Source organism: Lathyrus oleraceus, chromosome 3 (assembly GCF_024323335.1).
Source record: "Lathyrus oleraceus cultivar Zhongwan6 chromosome 3, CAAS_Psat_ZW6_1.0, whole genome shotgun sequence".
Taxonomy (NCBI): Eukaryota; Viridiplantae; Streptophyta; class Magnoliopsida; order Fabales; family Fabaceae; genus Lathyrus; species Lathyrus oleraceus.
The window spans coordinates 63,453,074-63,469,751 of record NC_066581.1 but is presented as its reverse complement, the minus strand read 5'-3'; positions in this window follow the sequence as shown (position 1 = coordinate 63,469,751).

Here is a 16,678-nt window from a genome sequence, read left to right as displayed (position 1 = left end):
TCGTTTGTTAACTTATTTTGTTTTTTTTTTCCTTTCTGTGTGGATGTGAAACGTTGTTGCAGGTAAGGAGTGGAACTTGAAGAGTATAGTCACAATCACTTCTTAGCGAAAGGATGCCCGACCTAAGAAGCATTGCAGAATTCAGAAATTGAGGAATACTGGGCATCCACAAGGCCACCCGTATGGTGACACACGGCCGTGTTAATTAAAATAGTGAATTAACACGGGCGCCCGTATGGTGACACACGACCGTGTTAATTAAAACAGTGAATTAACACGGGCGCCCGTGTGCAGGAACACGGCCGTGTGTTTGTAACGGACCAATTTTTCAAATTTTGTGATTTTGGGTATTTTCAATGTTGGGCCCCACTTGCTATTATATCTCTTCCCCACCATTCATTCTCACTTTTTCTGATTTTGGAAACCTCTCTCTCCCTCTTCCTCCATTGTTAACCTAGCCTCCATCAAACTAAGCTTCATTTTTCTCATAGCTCCACTCACTTTAACCTCATCTCACCTTCACAAAAATTGTTCCTCTCGCCGTCCTCTACACAGTGACGGTTGCAGTTTTCACTAACCTATTCTTTGGATTTTGAGAATTTTTTTCAGGTACCATTATGCCCCCAAAGCGTACAAGCAAGGAGAAGGAGGTAGCCACGTCTTCTCGACCAAAGCAACGGGTTAGACGCTCTACAAATCCTCATGGCATTTTGTTTGACCAACCGAATCATCAAGAGAGGTATGTGATTCTAGCTAAACGTAAGCTTATTCCGACCCGATATATGTGTGATGCTACCCTGGATGAGTTAGGTTTGAAAGAAGAGGTGCACCGCATGTTCCACAACATCGGTATGTTGGAATACATGAAATTCGAAGCACCGACCTTCGCTCGGATCACCCTTGAATTCTTGAGTACGGTTGAGTTCAAGATGAGGAGAAGGTGGACAGGTTTGGAAATGGAATTTTATGGGCAAATTATTTTACTCTTGTTTGACGAAGATCACGAATTATCTGTGGAGGAACTTGGGAGTATTCTGAGACTCCCGGTATCTGGACCCGGAACCCCTCCTGACACTTTTTCTGCTATTGATTTCTAGCAAGCTATTACAGGTAAAACTGGATATAACCCTAGCTCGGGAAAAGCTTCTGGAATTCATAACCCGTGCTTCAGGTATGCACAAAAAGGGTTAGCATACACCTTGTTCGGACGGGGTGATAGTACCGGGGTTGCGGCTAAGAGAGAGTTATTTTTTCTATATTGCATGGCCCACAATGAGCGAATCAATGCAGCGGCTTTCGCCGCCAATCATTTGAAACAGGTTGGCCATGCAACTACTGGGGATATTTCTGTAGGTGGTATGATCACGCAGATTGCGGGCCACTTTGGGTATGATCAACTCTTAATGGAAGAGACTGTAGTAATGGGCAAGACTAAGATTGACATGCACACGCTAGTCAATCAACAAATGATTGCCATCAGGCCGACTCATTACGCTCTGATGATTCACAATATGGAAGTGCTCGCACTACCAGCACCTGGGTCCATTAGCATTGCCAATGCTGCTAACTGGTTGTACACAGGTTCAGCCCAAGCTGTAGGGGAAGATGCGCAGTTTGACCATGACCTTTCAGGTGAGGACATGGAAGAAGATGAGACGCCAGCTACCCACGGTATGCCACCCCCACATGATTCGAGCCTACATGGTGAAGGCTCATCTTTTATGTCTCAGGCAAGGTGCGGAATTAGATAGACAGAGTGTGGAACTGTTCCGGCAAGGGACAATCATGGATGACATGCAGGCCGTGATGCAACGTCTGATGTTGCATTTCCCGCACGATCCCCCGCCTCCCCCTCAACAGTGATCACTGTAAGTCCCCTTCGTGTTTGAATTTAAACATTGAGGTCAATGTTTAGTTCAAGTGTGGGGGTTTTTTTCTCCTTTCATGTTTTATTTTCTTTCAATTTGTTTTATTTTTGTTATGTTATCATTATATTAGTATGTTTGTTTGTTTGTTTGTTTTCTGTTCTTTTGGACCTACTGTGTGTACAGAGTGATGAGAAACGGTTGGACGAGCCCGGGATCAATGGTAGTGGATGAATGACACCCCTCAAACTTAGGCTGATAAGGCACCCCGGAAGTTGATGCAACCTTGAGAAAAAAAGTCGGACACAATTTGGGGGACACCGGACCAAGAGAGCGGTATGGAAAGACCAAGTCAGAAAAGAACCACATAACACGAGGAGACTTCAGAGCTTGCAAGCTAACCAACATGGTGAGATTACAAAAAGCCAAACACGAAATATCAACATGAGAGTTCAGCCAGGTATGACTTTATCACTCTGATTTTGCGTATGTCCTGTTGACACGTCACAGCATGACAACACACACTGAGGCAAGTTGTTTGTTTAGCCGGGGCCTTTCTAACCATCCCTATCTGTATGTTTCCCTTCGTAAACCCCGTTGAGCCTTAGCCATTTTATTCATCATAAATCCCATGTTAACTTTTAAGCATTATTCATCATAAACCCCCTGTTATCTTTTAATCATTCATTTCCTTTTGTTTCATAACTCGGTATGATTGTGTGAATTTCAAGATGTGCAATAAAACTAAGTTTGGGGTGGAAATCTTGAAAGAGAAGGAAAGTGCATAATAAGAGATCATACAAAAAGAAAAATAGTATGTATTTTCTTTTTAAAAAAAGAGAAAAAAAAAAGAGAAAAGAAAAACAAAAGAGAAAAATGCACTTGCCGAGACTTAAGACTCTAACACATATAAAATGCTCAGAAAATTTGAGTAGAAAAAGAGTCAAAAGAGTGAAATTAACCCCCAAAGTATACGTGATGCACGAGAAAAAGAGAAAGAGAAATCACACAACATGACTACCGAGTTCAAAACCCTTTGTTATCCATTTTTTTTGTTTATCCCACCGTACCCAAGCCCCGTTACAACCTAAAAAGACCTCGAAAAGTGTGTCGAATCTGCTGTGGTAGTGACATTAGAATGTATTCAAAGTTAAGAGTTTGGTATTGCATACTGTGCTGTGAGTGTACACACCTAACCCTGAGAGATATTGTGAGTGTGTGAAAAGCTTGTAGGTGAAGAGGTTTCTGATGTGGAAATGTGGTAAACTGCCTGAATCGGAGAGACCTGAAACTCGATTGGAAAGGAAGAACACAAATGGTGAAAGACTAGGTTGCATTGTGGAAAATGAATTCGGGGGTGACCTTTGCTTGGACTCAACACATCACTTGAGGACAAGCAATGAGACAAGTTTGGGGTTGTGATCGGTCACCATTTCCATTGAATTCCCGCCGTTAATCCGACATATTTTCATCACTTTGGTAAGATTTATGTTTGTTTTTAGTTGCTTTTGAGTCATTTATCATGTTTTGTTGGTTTGGTATCGCATTGCATTCGATTAAAACTTTATGTCAAAAAGATCTCGTTTATGCTTCGTTTGGTAGTGTCATTGTTACAGGCCATTGCACAGGTTTAAAAGCAATAATGGTGAAGTTATGGATACTCAGAAAGGCAAAAATATGAAGAAACAGCGGGTCAACATTGTCGCATCGCGCGAAAAACCGGCGGGAAAAGAAAGAAACAACAGAGCCGCCACCGTGCGTTATTTATCCCAAAAGAGGGAAAGGAAACGCTCGAAGTAAACCTAGGAAAGAACATGGTCTCGCGACCAAAGAGGATGGGTTCGGGAGTCGGTTATGCGAAGGGAAGGTGTTAGGCACCCTACGCATCCGTAGTACTCTACGGGATCCACGCACAAAAGGAGGGAAAATTGGTTGCTAAACACTGCTCAAACTCACACACACTGGCTGAAAGAGACGAAAGAAACTGACTGAAACTGACTCGGCAGGATGTCGCATCCTGGGCCTACTTAGTCTATCAGGCATAGACATCAGAGTCGAAGTAGTTCGGACTGGGGAAACGACACATGCTCGCTAGGATGTCGCATCCTATGCATACGTATCTTCTCGGACGAGAGAAGAATCAGAGCATTCGTAGCTCGGCTGACACACACACAAACAAACAAGACACAGGCAAACGTGGAGCCTGAATGCCAATCACTGGACTTACATCAGCATCCGAACCTAAACACACACACACTGGAACCCAAATGCCACTCGATGGACTTACATCGGACTCCAACCAGAACACACACAAGGGTGGTTAAGACACAAAGGGTTGGAAAAGAAAAAGGGCGACAAATTGCTAAGGAGTCAGGCACTCGAGCCTAGCAACTGTCAAACAACACACACAAAAAGAAAAAGGGCACCCGGAGAGATCAGCTCAATCTCCTGCCTACATACTTCATCTGGTGTGAAGATCAGGGCGATGTAGTTCCCCTACGCAGGGACAAGGATCTAGCCTAACCAGATAACAGAGGGAGACACAACTCTAGGGAGACTACGACTCGAGCCTAGATGTTGTCATGCAAAAGTCAACCCTAAGTTAAGGTTTCTAGCTAAATGGCACAAGGGCCAACCTATCCTAAGCACGGCTTGCACAGAAAGCAAGGGTCTCAATTGCAACTAGGGCAAGAGAAAAGGGAGGTCTCAATCGCAACGAGGGCGAGAGAAAAGAAAGGTCTCAATCGCAACGAGGGCGAGAGAAGATAAAGTGTTAGTTGTTAGTCAAACTCGGCAAGACATCGCGTCTCGTGCCTACGTATCTCATCTGAACATGAGAATCAGAGTTGCCGTAGTTCGGCCGGCAAGGAAAAAGGACTCGATTGCAACTAGGGCAAGAGAAAGGGAAAGGCTCGATCGCAACGAGGGCGAGAGAAAGGATCGCAACGAGGGCGAAAACAAGCACGGATTAGTTGTTAGTCAAACTCGACAAGACATCGCATCTCGTGCCTACGTATCTCATCTGAACATGAGAATCAGAGTTGCCGTAGTTCGGCTACGGAGGGAAAAAGGATCTCGATTGCAACTAGGGCAAGAGAAAGGGAAAGGCTCGATCGCAACGAGGGCGAGAGAAAGGATCGCAACGAGGGCGAAAACAAGCACGGATTAGTTGTTAGTCAAACTCGACAAGACATCGCATCTCGTGCCTACGTATCTCATCTGAACATGAGAATCAGAGTTGCCGTAGTTCGGCTACGGAGGGAAAAAGGATCTCGATTGCAACTAGGGCAAGAGAAAGGAAAGTCTCGATCGCAACGAGGGCGAGAGAAAGGAAAGGCTCGATCGCAACGAGGGCGAGAGAAAGGAAAAGGCTCGCTCGCAACGAGGGCGAGAGCAAACAAGTCAAACAAACAAAAGCACAGGTAGCACACACTATATGCACACAAGAGGCTCACACAAGGGTTAGGTTTTAGTCGATGGGTCATATCAACCTCAACAAACAAACCTCTGGAATGGGGTGAAGTGTGCTCTTAACCTTGACATTGAGAGCCAAGGTGAAGCAGATGAAAGGAGATGAGGGGTGTGCCTCATTGCTCTTATCCCTGATCAGGGAGAGCATATCAGAAAGTGTGGGAGCTCAGAAAGATGGAGCTCTTTCCACATTATTGACTCGATTGATCTTGGGTTTTTATCTTAATGCTACAACCATGTAATGGGAGCAAGGAGAGGACTCACTGAATAGTAGGGGATAGGTTGCTTATCCCTTTGATCTACCAATTGCCTTACTTGAAGGACTTTTCCTGCTTGGGACAATTTTAAACATACACAAACATGGCCTCTTAAGGAGGACTTCAGACAGTTTGCCCGGTCAAATAACAGACCGGGTCTCCAGACTACATGAAGTAAAAGAGATTATACCTCAAGCAAGTTGCTAAAAGCAAAGCAAAGCAAGTTCAGAGAACTTAAGCAACTAAAGTACCTGAAAAAGTCAAAACAATCAGCAAACAGTTCAAAAGTTTAAATCAAAAGGAATTGGTAAACAGTCAACACAGATGGTCAACTGTGCAAGGCATAAGACTCAAACACATGAGTCAAACCTACAAAACAAAGGTTAGCATATGATAAAACAATCAAGTCCAAACAAGTTTGAATGATCTTTGAGGCATTGGTGCTTAACCTGAAACAGGAACTCAATTGTAAGCTCAAAAGACCACTAGGACTAGCCTAGGGTCAAGGATGAAAGAAAAAGTCAAAACAGCAAAGAAAAGTCAACCAAAGTCAAGGTCAAACATTTAGGAAGCAATCACAATTGGGCCCACATTCAAATCATGCATTATTATCATTTCATGAACATTTGAAGTCAAAGTAAGGCAAATGAAAGCACAAAAAAGTCAACAGAATGACTTCATTCAAAATTCAACCCAAACATTTTCAAAAATCATCAAATAAATCACACTCAATCCTAACATCTAACATGGTAGGCATGTAAAATTTCATGGCATTTGGATGAGAGGAAGGCAGTCAATGAAAATCAAGAAGTCAAACCAAATTCAAGCATGCACAAAGAAAGTCAACAAGCATGGGTCAACTTCAAAAAATCATATCAAATTGAAAACAGAAGAGAAACGAATGAGATTAACACCAATGCAAAGCTTGAGATGTCTAGTTATCACATATGAAATTTCATGATCATACAATATGGTATGAGAATTTCCCAAATGAAATGGCAATGTGTAGCACAAAAAGTCAACATTTGACTAGGCAGGGAATAAAATTCACAATCAAATGGAAAACAGCAAGATTAATTCCAAGAAAATTCATACACAAACTAGACATGTGATAGATGATTCATGCAAAATTTGGGGTCATTTGGATGTAAGTAAGCAAGTGAACAAAATTCATGAAAATGCACATTCATGTTGTGACACCAAATGTAACCTTTAACTTCAAAAAAACATATCACACAAACCACAAATGAGAAATCCACAAACTTTATACCAAAATGAAGATGAGTGAGTCTAGTTTCAACACAAAAAAATTCAGGCTCATTGGATACATCATGACAATTTCACAAAAAGAATGGCAAAGGGTGTCAAATGTGCATACATGCTAGGAAACCAATTACCAATTAAAATCCAGCCAATGAAAAATTAATTAAAAATCATAATCAAATACTAGACATCCATGTGAAGATGATGGAAAAATTTTCATGATTTTTGGATGAATAATGAAGGAGAAATGAATTGTTGAAGTTGAGTGATAAATTGAAGCAAGCATGAGCAAATAACATGGAGGAACAAGTCAAACAATGGTCAACAGTGGCAGTTTTGTAATTTAGCGCCTCATTAAACCAAACTCTGCGTTTTGGCAAACAAAATGAAATGTTGTGATTGGTGGTTCCTCAATGGAACAGTACCCGAGCCAATCAGCTCAAATTTCTGGGTTCAGCATAAACCCTAGGGTTTTAACAACAGCCATGGCAAAGCAGCATCATGTTCAACAACCAACAACCAGCATCAACAATTAATCATGGCAATGAGGTACATCATGCAACGAAAACAACAACAGCAGCCAACAAGAGTCCAGGAAAGACACTAGGGTTTATGCACTTGGTTGTAGCAGCAGCAGAACAAATTTATGTTCATCACCCAACAACAAATTTCCAACAGCAAAATAACTCACACAAAATGGCAATGATATGGTGTAAATTTGAGGTGCTACAGCTGCCCCTATTCAATCAGCTGGGAACCCGAACGGATGATAGCAATGGCTGTCAGACTTTCAGGGTAAACAGGGATTGAATACAAAAGAACCGTAGAATTTGCACAACAGGGATCCACCAATGGAAACGTCCACTGGGATCTGATTCTTATTACTGGGTATATATGTTTTTTTTCAACGGGTATAACCACATCCAGACACCGCAACGACGATGAATGGGAAAAGACATCACAACTAAATGCCAACGGACAACTAGGAGAGGTAAATCCACAAGGGGACAGGTACAACTAGACGTCATAGGACGAATAGGAAGACTCACGTTTATCGACACCAACGGAGAGGAGGAAAACTCAGCCAGACGTCATAGGACGAAAGGGAGACTCACGTTTATCGACACCAACGGAGAGGAGGAAAACTCAGCCAGACGTCATAGGACGAAAGGGAGACTCACGTTTATCGACACCAACGGAGAGGAGGAAAACTCAGCCAGACGTCATAGGACAAAAGGGAGACTCACGTTTATCGACACCAACGGAGAGGAGGAAAACTTCAACCAGACGTCATAGGACGAAAGGGAGACTCACGTTTATCGACACCAACGGAGAGGAGGATAACTTCAACCAGACGTCATAGGACGAAAGGGAGACTCACGTTTATCGACACCAACGGAGAGGAGGAAAACTTCAACCAGACGTCATAGGACGAAAGGGAGACTCACGTTTATCGACACCAACGGAGAGGAGGAAAACTTCAACCAGACGTCATAGGACGAAAGGGAGACTCACGTTTATCGACACCAACGGAGAGGAGGATAACTTCAACCAGACGTCATAGGACGAAAGGTAGACTCACGTTTATCGACACCAACGGAGAGGAGGAAAACTTCAACCAGACGTCATAGGACGAGAGGTAGACTCACGTTTATCGACACCAACGGAGAGGAGGAAAACTTCAACCAGACGTCATAGGACGAAAGGGAGACTCACGTTTATCGACACCAACGGAGAGGAGGAAAACTTCAACCAGACGTCATAGGACGAAAGGGAGACTCACGTTTATCGACACCAACGGAGAGGAGGAAAACTTCAACCAGACGTCATAGGACGAAAGGGAGACTCACGTTTATCGACACCAACGGAGAGGAGGAAAACTCAACCAGACGTCATAGGACGAAAGGGAGACTCACGTTTATCGACACCAACGGAGAGGAGGAAAACTTCAACCAGACGTCATAGGACGAAAGGGAGACTCACGTTTATCGACACCAACGGAGAGGAGGAAAACTCAACCAGACGTCATAGGACGAAAGGTAGACTCACGTTTATCGACACCAACGGAGAGGAGGAAAACTCAGCCAGACGTCATAGGACGAAAGGGAGACTCACGTTTATCGACACCAACGGAGAGGAGGAAAACTTCAACCAGACGTCATAGGACGAAAGGGAGACTCACGTTTATCGACACCAACGGAGAGGAGGAAAACTTCAACCAGACGTCATAGGACGAAAGGGAGACTCACGTTTATCGACACCAACGGAGAGGAGGAAAACTCAGCCAGACGTCATAGGACGAAAGGGAGACTCACGTTTATCGACACCAACGGAGAGGAGGAAAACTCACTAGGGAAGGGAGGGCGACGTTATGAACATCGAAAGAGGATGTTTACCGACATCAAAAGAAGACCAGACACTTACGCATGACTGGAAATCACCGAAGGATGGTGTTTACCGACACCAAAGAAGACCAGACACTTACGCATGACTGGAAATCACCGAGGGATGGTGTTTACCGATACCAAAGAAGACCAGACACTTACGCATGACTGGAAATCACCGACGGATGGTGTTTACCGACACCAAAGAAGACCAGACACTTACGCATGACTGGAAATCACCGAAGGATGGTGTTTACCGACACCAAAGAAGACCAGACACTTACGCATGACTGGAAATCACCGACGGATGGTGTTTACCGACACCAAAGAAGACCAGACACTTACGCATGACTGGAAATCACCGACGGATGGTGTTTACCGACACCAAAGAAACAACACACGCGGGTGCTGGCGGGATACTGACATCCACAAGATGACAGGGCAAGGCTGAACACTTGCAGGGGGTCTCACTGGGGAACAAGGTCACGACAGCGAGCAAACAGAAAGGAACACCAAGGATACCGGGTTGTAGGTATGAAACGGGTGACCGACCAAAGCGTGAATTGGTTTGTGTTCCAAAACACTCAACATCCTGAAGAGGGCTAGAAAAGCAGTCTTGTTAGAGGATGAACATTCAATTCCACAAGGAATACGAATCTTACTCTGCTGGAGATAACAATCGAAAGATTGACCAAAGAGTGCATGAGATATATTATCTATAGCCGTCAAAACGTAGATAATACACTCGCAGGGAAAATTATCCATAACCGGGTTGTAGGTTGTTAAATGAATAATCGACCGAAAAGAAAGGCATCAGGGTACCAGGACTAGGTATGCAAAAGATGACCAATCAAAAGAGGATAAAGTTGCTAACTCGGAGCAAGTATCCAAAAAGAAAGGGAAGACCCAATGGGGACAATACTGCTTGATCAAGGCAAGTATCCAAAGGGGAAAGAATATCAATATCACAGACCGGATACTGATAACTGCAAAGAGGGGATTACATCTACCGGTTAGTAGACAGAAAACCACGGAAAAAGTAACCAGTCATCATCGGGATGAGCAAAAAGGGTTAACTCCAACAAGGGGAGGAATGTGGGATTTTACAACTACCAGCTAGTGGGTAGAAAACCACAAAGATAGGACTTACAACTACCGGTTTGTAGGTAGAGGCCAACAAACAATATCCGCCAGGGGATGAAAGTGGGATTTTACAACTACCGGCTAGTGGGTAGAAAACCACAAAGATAGGACTTACAACTACCGGTTTGTAGGTAGAGGCCAAACGATCTGCTGAGAGACAGAGTGAGAAAAAAGGATTTACAACTACCGGGTAGTGGGTAGAAGACCACGGAAAAGTAACCAGTCATCATCGGGATGAGCACAAAGGGTTAATTCCAACAAGGGGAGGAAAGTGGGATTTTACGACTACCAGCTAGTGGGTAGAAAACCACGACGATAGGACTTACAACTACCGGTTTGTAGGTAGAGGCCAACAAATTCCGCTGAGGATAAGATGAATGAGTGCCGATTAGTGAGCGACTATTCATTTATGCCCCAGGGAAGTACAGGAGACAGCCAACAGGAAGCCAATTTGGGATCGATCCAAAAAGGCAGACTGAAACATGACTCATCCTAATGAGGAAAGAACTCAATAGGGAAAAACCCATCCCGTGTAGGGAGGGAACGGAAGCAACCGTCATCCACGAGGATGTATCTCAGTGGGGAAATGGCAGGAAAGGATAGACACTTTCTGCTTAAGGGGTAGACTCTACATGGAGAGATCGGACACACCCGTATCTGCTAGGGGAAAATCTACTGGAGAGATTTGTATCAACAAATAGCAGGAGGTAACAATCAACAGACACCCGGCAACAGCTGCAACATGAGTATCCGAATGCTATGATTATGCATGTATGCATTATGCATGATGAATGCTGACAAACAGACACGCTCAACACGCGGGTCCAGGGATCAACCGTCCGGTACCACTCATCCGGAGGGAAAACCAAAGTCATCATCCTGCAGGGGAGGAAGAGCCACAAGAGGCTTCCGAAGGGATCGTCGGTCACAACCGGAGAACAGAGTTCAACATACAGGCGGATGCGCCACAACAACTTGTGCTGGAAATCAGGGATACCAAGAAGCAACCAGATCTCTGATGAGGATACATAGGCATTGATAAAGCTCCTCACGCGAGCAACTCCACTGAGGGATCTATCTGAGGGAATGCCGGATTACGGGGATGTCGATCCTCCAAATACTGAATCTTCCAAAGAAAAACACCCATGCTAGTGGAGAGGAAGACTGGCCTGCTGGAGAGGCGAAAGTTGAAGTCTTTAGTAAACACTCTGCTTGGGGAACTGCCCCACAATAATGTCCGAAACAGCAAACTTGCTGGGGATGCCCCACGATGAGGCTCAGACAGCACTCTACTGGGGATGCCCCACAATAGAGCTAACAGGGACTTGGAGGAAGAATCTGTACTGCCGGGAACATGAAGATGAACAACTTCAACCAACACTGCATCGGGCAAAATCACTGAGGAGAAACCATACGAGGTTCTGCAGGACAAAGATACAGTCATGCTCGAGATACGAACAATTGTCTTACCTGTTGGTAATCATACCACCCCCGGGAGAGCACTGTGGGTCTCCTAAGTATTCTTCCATCTTTGTGAATGTTCACTTTGTTTAAGAACAATTTTGTGAAAAATTAGTTTATTTTGAAAACAATGATACTTTATCAATTAAAACATGCAAAACATTTGTTGAGTTAAAACAAATAAGAGTGCAAATAATTGGATAAAAGCTCAAATTGATGTAACGGAACGGTAGTCTGCAAAGGGCGAGACTCCATAGATCTGTACAAGTTTGAAATCGGTGATGTATATTGGAGAGGGCTACATTGAACATAATGACCTTTCCTCTACCATTCTGAATTTTCGATGTATTCAAAGCTTCAGTCGACGACGAATCGAGAATCCCTGACGGATGACAGATATACAGCACAGTCTTGTCAAGATGCAGTTACTTGCCAAATCCCTAATTTTTGCCTAGATTGCCCCAGTGTGAGGTGATCAATCTAGCGGGATGCAAATTCTTTTTTTTTTTTTTTTTTTTTTTTTTTTTTTCAATGTCTCTAACTTTTGCCTGGATCGCCCTTTCGGGTTTTCAATCCACCGAGACGCTCCTTTTTGCCTAAGTCGCCCTTTGGGGTGTTCGACTTAGCGAGCTGTTGCTTCTTTTTTGTTTCTAGGCGAAGTATTTCTTGACTGCATCGGAGTTCACAGGACGAGTGAACTTCCATTCATTGTTGTAAGTGTCAAGACATTGCCTGAAGAGGCTCTTTTGAAAACATATGGACTTTCATAGCTTGGAGTTCACTTGCCCCTGGAATCGGGCACGAAAGACAAGACTTTCTTGAGCGTGAGGTCACCTTCTCGGATCACACGAGGCTTGATCTTCTTGTCGAATGCTTTTTCACTCTCTGCTGATATGACTGACCATGACACATGGCAGTTGATCTCTTCTTTTCGATCGAATTCAGCATCAGTCAAATTGGGACTTTGAGGGTGCTATTTTTTTGTTTCTTTCTTTCTTTCTTTTTCTTTTGATTTGGATTTCTTTTGATTTGGTTTTGCACCCTCCTCTTTTTTTTTTTTTTTTTTTTTTTTTTTTTTTTTTGATAATGCCCCAGTTGGCTGTTCTGCTGATTCTCGAGATGCAGCTGAGTGATCTTCTTTTCTTGCTCAAGAAGTCGGGAAATCTCGTCAGGAATCCCTTCAACATCATCTTTGTCCGCTTCGAATACAGGGAATTCAAAATTGGGAGATGACGTCCGATCATTATGTTCAATGGGTTTGAGAAACAACCTGCATAAAGATTTTGATATGAAAAGCTCTTTGAAAAACAAACAAGACAATCGTTATGCAGATGAAAAGATTGCTTTTATTCTTGTTTTTAAAGGTTTTTTCTGATCACCAATTTCATGCAAAAAGCGAAAAGGAAAAACGAATGGAAAAACAAATGTTTAACATGAATTTATTTGAATGAAAATATCATTGCACAAAATGTTGCCAACAATGCCATCACTTCTCCTTTTGGCATGGGAGAAGGGTTTTTAAACAAAGTGATTATTGCTCTGACTTATGAACAACTGTAGGAACGCCCACAGTGACCCAATTGTGATAGATCCCACCGGGGATGACAACTGTCAGTATCCTTTGCGTCAGCAGCTTCCGCTTTCTGAACAACCCTCTTTATTGAAGACCTCAGAAGAAAAGTCAATGCCGGCCCAGGATCGGCTAACCAGGAATAAATCCATCAACAGTGTTTTCTGAACAACCCTCCTTATTGAAGACCTCAGAAGAAAAGTCAATGCCGGCCCAGGATCGGCTAACCAGGAATAAATCCATCAACAGTACAAAGTCTGGCAAATATCTCTCTGAGTTCACAATCCCCTTGCTCAGGATGATCCATCAATCTGGCAGAGATGGCTCTGGTATGATACCGGCAAAGTGCGTCTTCAAAGTAAATGAAGATCGCAGGGTCAGACCACAGGACGGGAGACCGGAACTAAACACCTGCTTATGCAAATGATGTATGAAGTGTTTATGCATATGCTTGTTTTTTATTTCAAAGGAACTCAAGGGTTTCATTTGCAAACTTTGAAATTTTTAAGCATTTTGATCATATATGAGAAGATCTCATCAGATATATCAGGTGAAAAAATTTTCCCGGTTTTTTCATGTTTTGAAAATTTTTGCAAATAAACTCCTTTGAGTTCCTTGAAAATTTTCTTTCTTTCTGATGATATGGATGCAGATGAATGCATGAATGCATGAATGCAACAAACACACTCAAGGATCACGCAAAGCACGCCAAACAAAGGTCGTGGGAAAGCTCATTGTATCCCTAATATCAATCATCCATTTTGGTGGATTTAGGTTTTCACCTTATCGACACCCAAGTTCCATTGATATTAACGGTACACGAACCGGCTCGAACATCCTTAATATCAACCAGCCGCTTTGGTGGATTTTAGGTTTTACCCCTGATCCGGGATCCATTGATATTAACAATGTTTGAACGACTCAACCACGAATCATGGGTTTGTTGAGAGTCACGAGCATGAAGTCTCGGTTAAGAACCACCCAAAGGGAGTGTACTAGGGTTTAAACCTGCCAGACATGTTCTATCAGAGGTTCCCATAATCATCGTTCCATCTTTCGAATATTATCGGAGGAACGAATACTCGTATTCCAAAAATATTCTCAAGAGAAACTCTTATGAGTGTAGTATCGCGTGACAATCGCATCAGAACTGACATCTGAACGACCTCCGCACTACGGTCCTAAAAAATAGGCCAAGATGGGTTTGGTAAACTAAGGTCCTTGGCTTCTGCGGCACATGATTGAAAGAATAATGCCTAACCACAAATAACTTGTGTGACATTATTAATCCAACATGACCTCCACCAAGTGAATGGACTCGCAAGTCAACTGGCTAAGGAATACTCCACACCAGTCAACAAGACTATGCCATTCTCCTATCCTAGAGAGCACTCGAGTTCGGGTATAGAACTCATCTCAACTGACTCCCACCCCACAAAGAAAAACAGACAACCAGCCAGGCAGAATGAATAATGAATATGAATGCAAACATAAGTGTACACAATAAATGCAAACAATAAATGCACATATATACAATGAATGCAATAAATAACAGCACAAAGCAACCAAAACCCTAATCCTAGAAAGCGCTAGGAGAGACTCGCTCAGGGAAGATGGACCAGCATAGGTCAACTTCTGAGTATCCCCAAATGGGTGGAAGCCGTAGCCCTCCCTTCTAATGATGCGAGAGCAGTGGTAAACTTCCTTAAACAAAACATCTTCTCAAGGTTTGGTGTGCCTAGAGCACTTATCAGTGATGAAGGAACACATTTCTTGAATAAGCTCATGGAGAACTTATTGAAGAAATATAATGTGAAGCACAAGATTGCCACACCATATCATCCCCAAACGAGTGGGTAAGTTGAAGTGTCTAATCGGCAAATTAAAAAGATTTTGGAAAAGACAGTGAGTGCTTCACGAAAAGATTGGGCAATCAAATTAGATGACGCGTTATGGGCATACCGAACTGCTTTCAAAACACCAATTGGCATGTCTCTGTATCAGCTGATTTATGGTAAGGCTTGTCATCTTCCTCTGGAATTAGAGCACAAAGCCTTTTGGGCATCCAAGTTCTTAAATTGTGATCTTGCAAAAGCCGGTGAATCCCGAATTCTTCAACTTCACGAGTTAGAAGAATTTCGTAATCAGGCATATGAGAATGCAAAGATGTACAAGGAGCAAACACGGAAGTGGCATGATCAGAGAATCATCAGGAAAGATTTCTGGGAAGGACAACTGGTATTGTTGTTCAATTCGAGGCTCAAGTTGTTTCCTGGGAAATTAAAGTAAAGATGGTCCGGGCCATTTGTCGTGCATAAGGTTTTTCCCCACGGAGCAATAGAGATTAAGAACCAAAACAATGGAGATATATTCAAGGTGAATGGCCAGAGGATGAAGCCCTATTACAGAGGCCAACAACCTGGATTGATAGACCATATGCGCCTCGCCTAGTGAGGTGGACAACCGTCGAGCCAGGCGATGTTAAACGAAGCGCTTCGTGGGAGGCAACCCACGTGTTCGTTTGTTAACTTATTTTGTTTTTTTTTTCCTTTCTGTGTGGATGTGAAACGTTGTTGCAGGTAAGGAGTGGAACTTGAAGAGTATAGTCACAATCACTTCTTAGCGAAAGGATGCCAGACCTAAGAAGCATTGCAGAATTCAGAAATTGAGGAATACTGGGCATCCACAAGGCCACCCGTATGGTGACACACGGCCGTGTTAATTAAAATAGTGAATTAACACGGGCGCCCGTATGGTGACACACGACCGTGTTAATTAAAACGGTGAATTAACACGGGCGCCCGTGTGCAGGAACACGGCCGTGTGTTTGTAACGGACCAATTTTTCAAATTTTGTGATTTTGGGTATTTTCAATGTTGGGCCCCACTTGCTATTATATCTCTTCCCCACCATTCATTCTCACTTTTTCTGATTTTGGAAACCTCTCTCTCCCTCTTCCTCCATTGTTAACCTAGCCTCCATCAAACTAAGCTTCATTTTTCTCATAGCTCCACTCACTTTAACCTCATCTCACCTTCACAAAAATTGTTCCTCTCGCCGTCCTCTACACAGTGACGGTTGCAGTTTTCACTAACCTATTCTTTGGATTTTGAGAATTTTTTTTCAGGTACCATTATGCCCCCAAAGCGTACAAGCAAGGAGAAGGAGGTAGCCACGTCTTCTCGACCAAAGCAACGGGTTAGACGCTCTACAAATCCTCATGGCATTTTGTTTGACCAACCGAATCATCAAGAGAGGTATGTG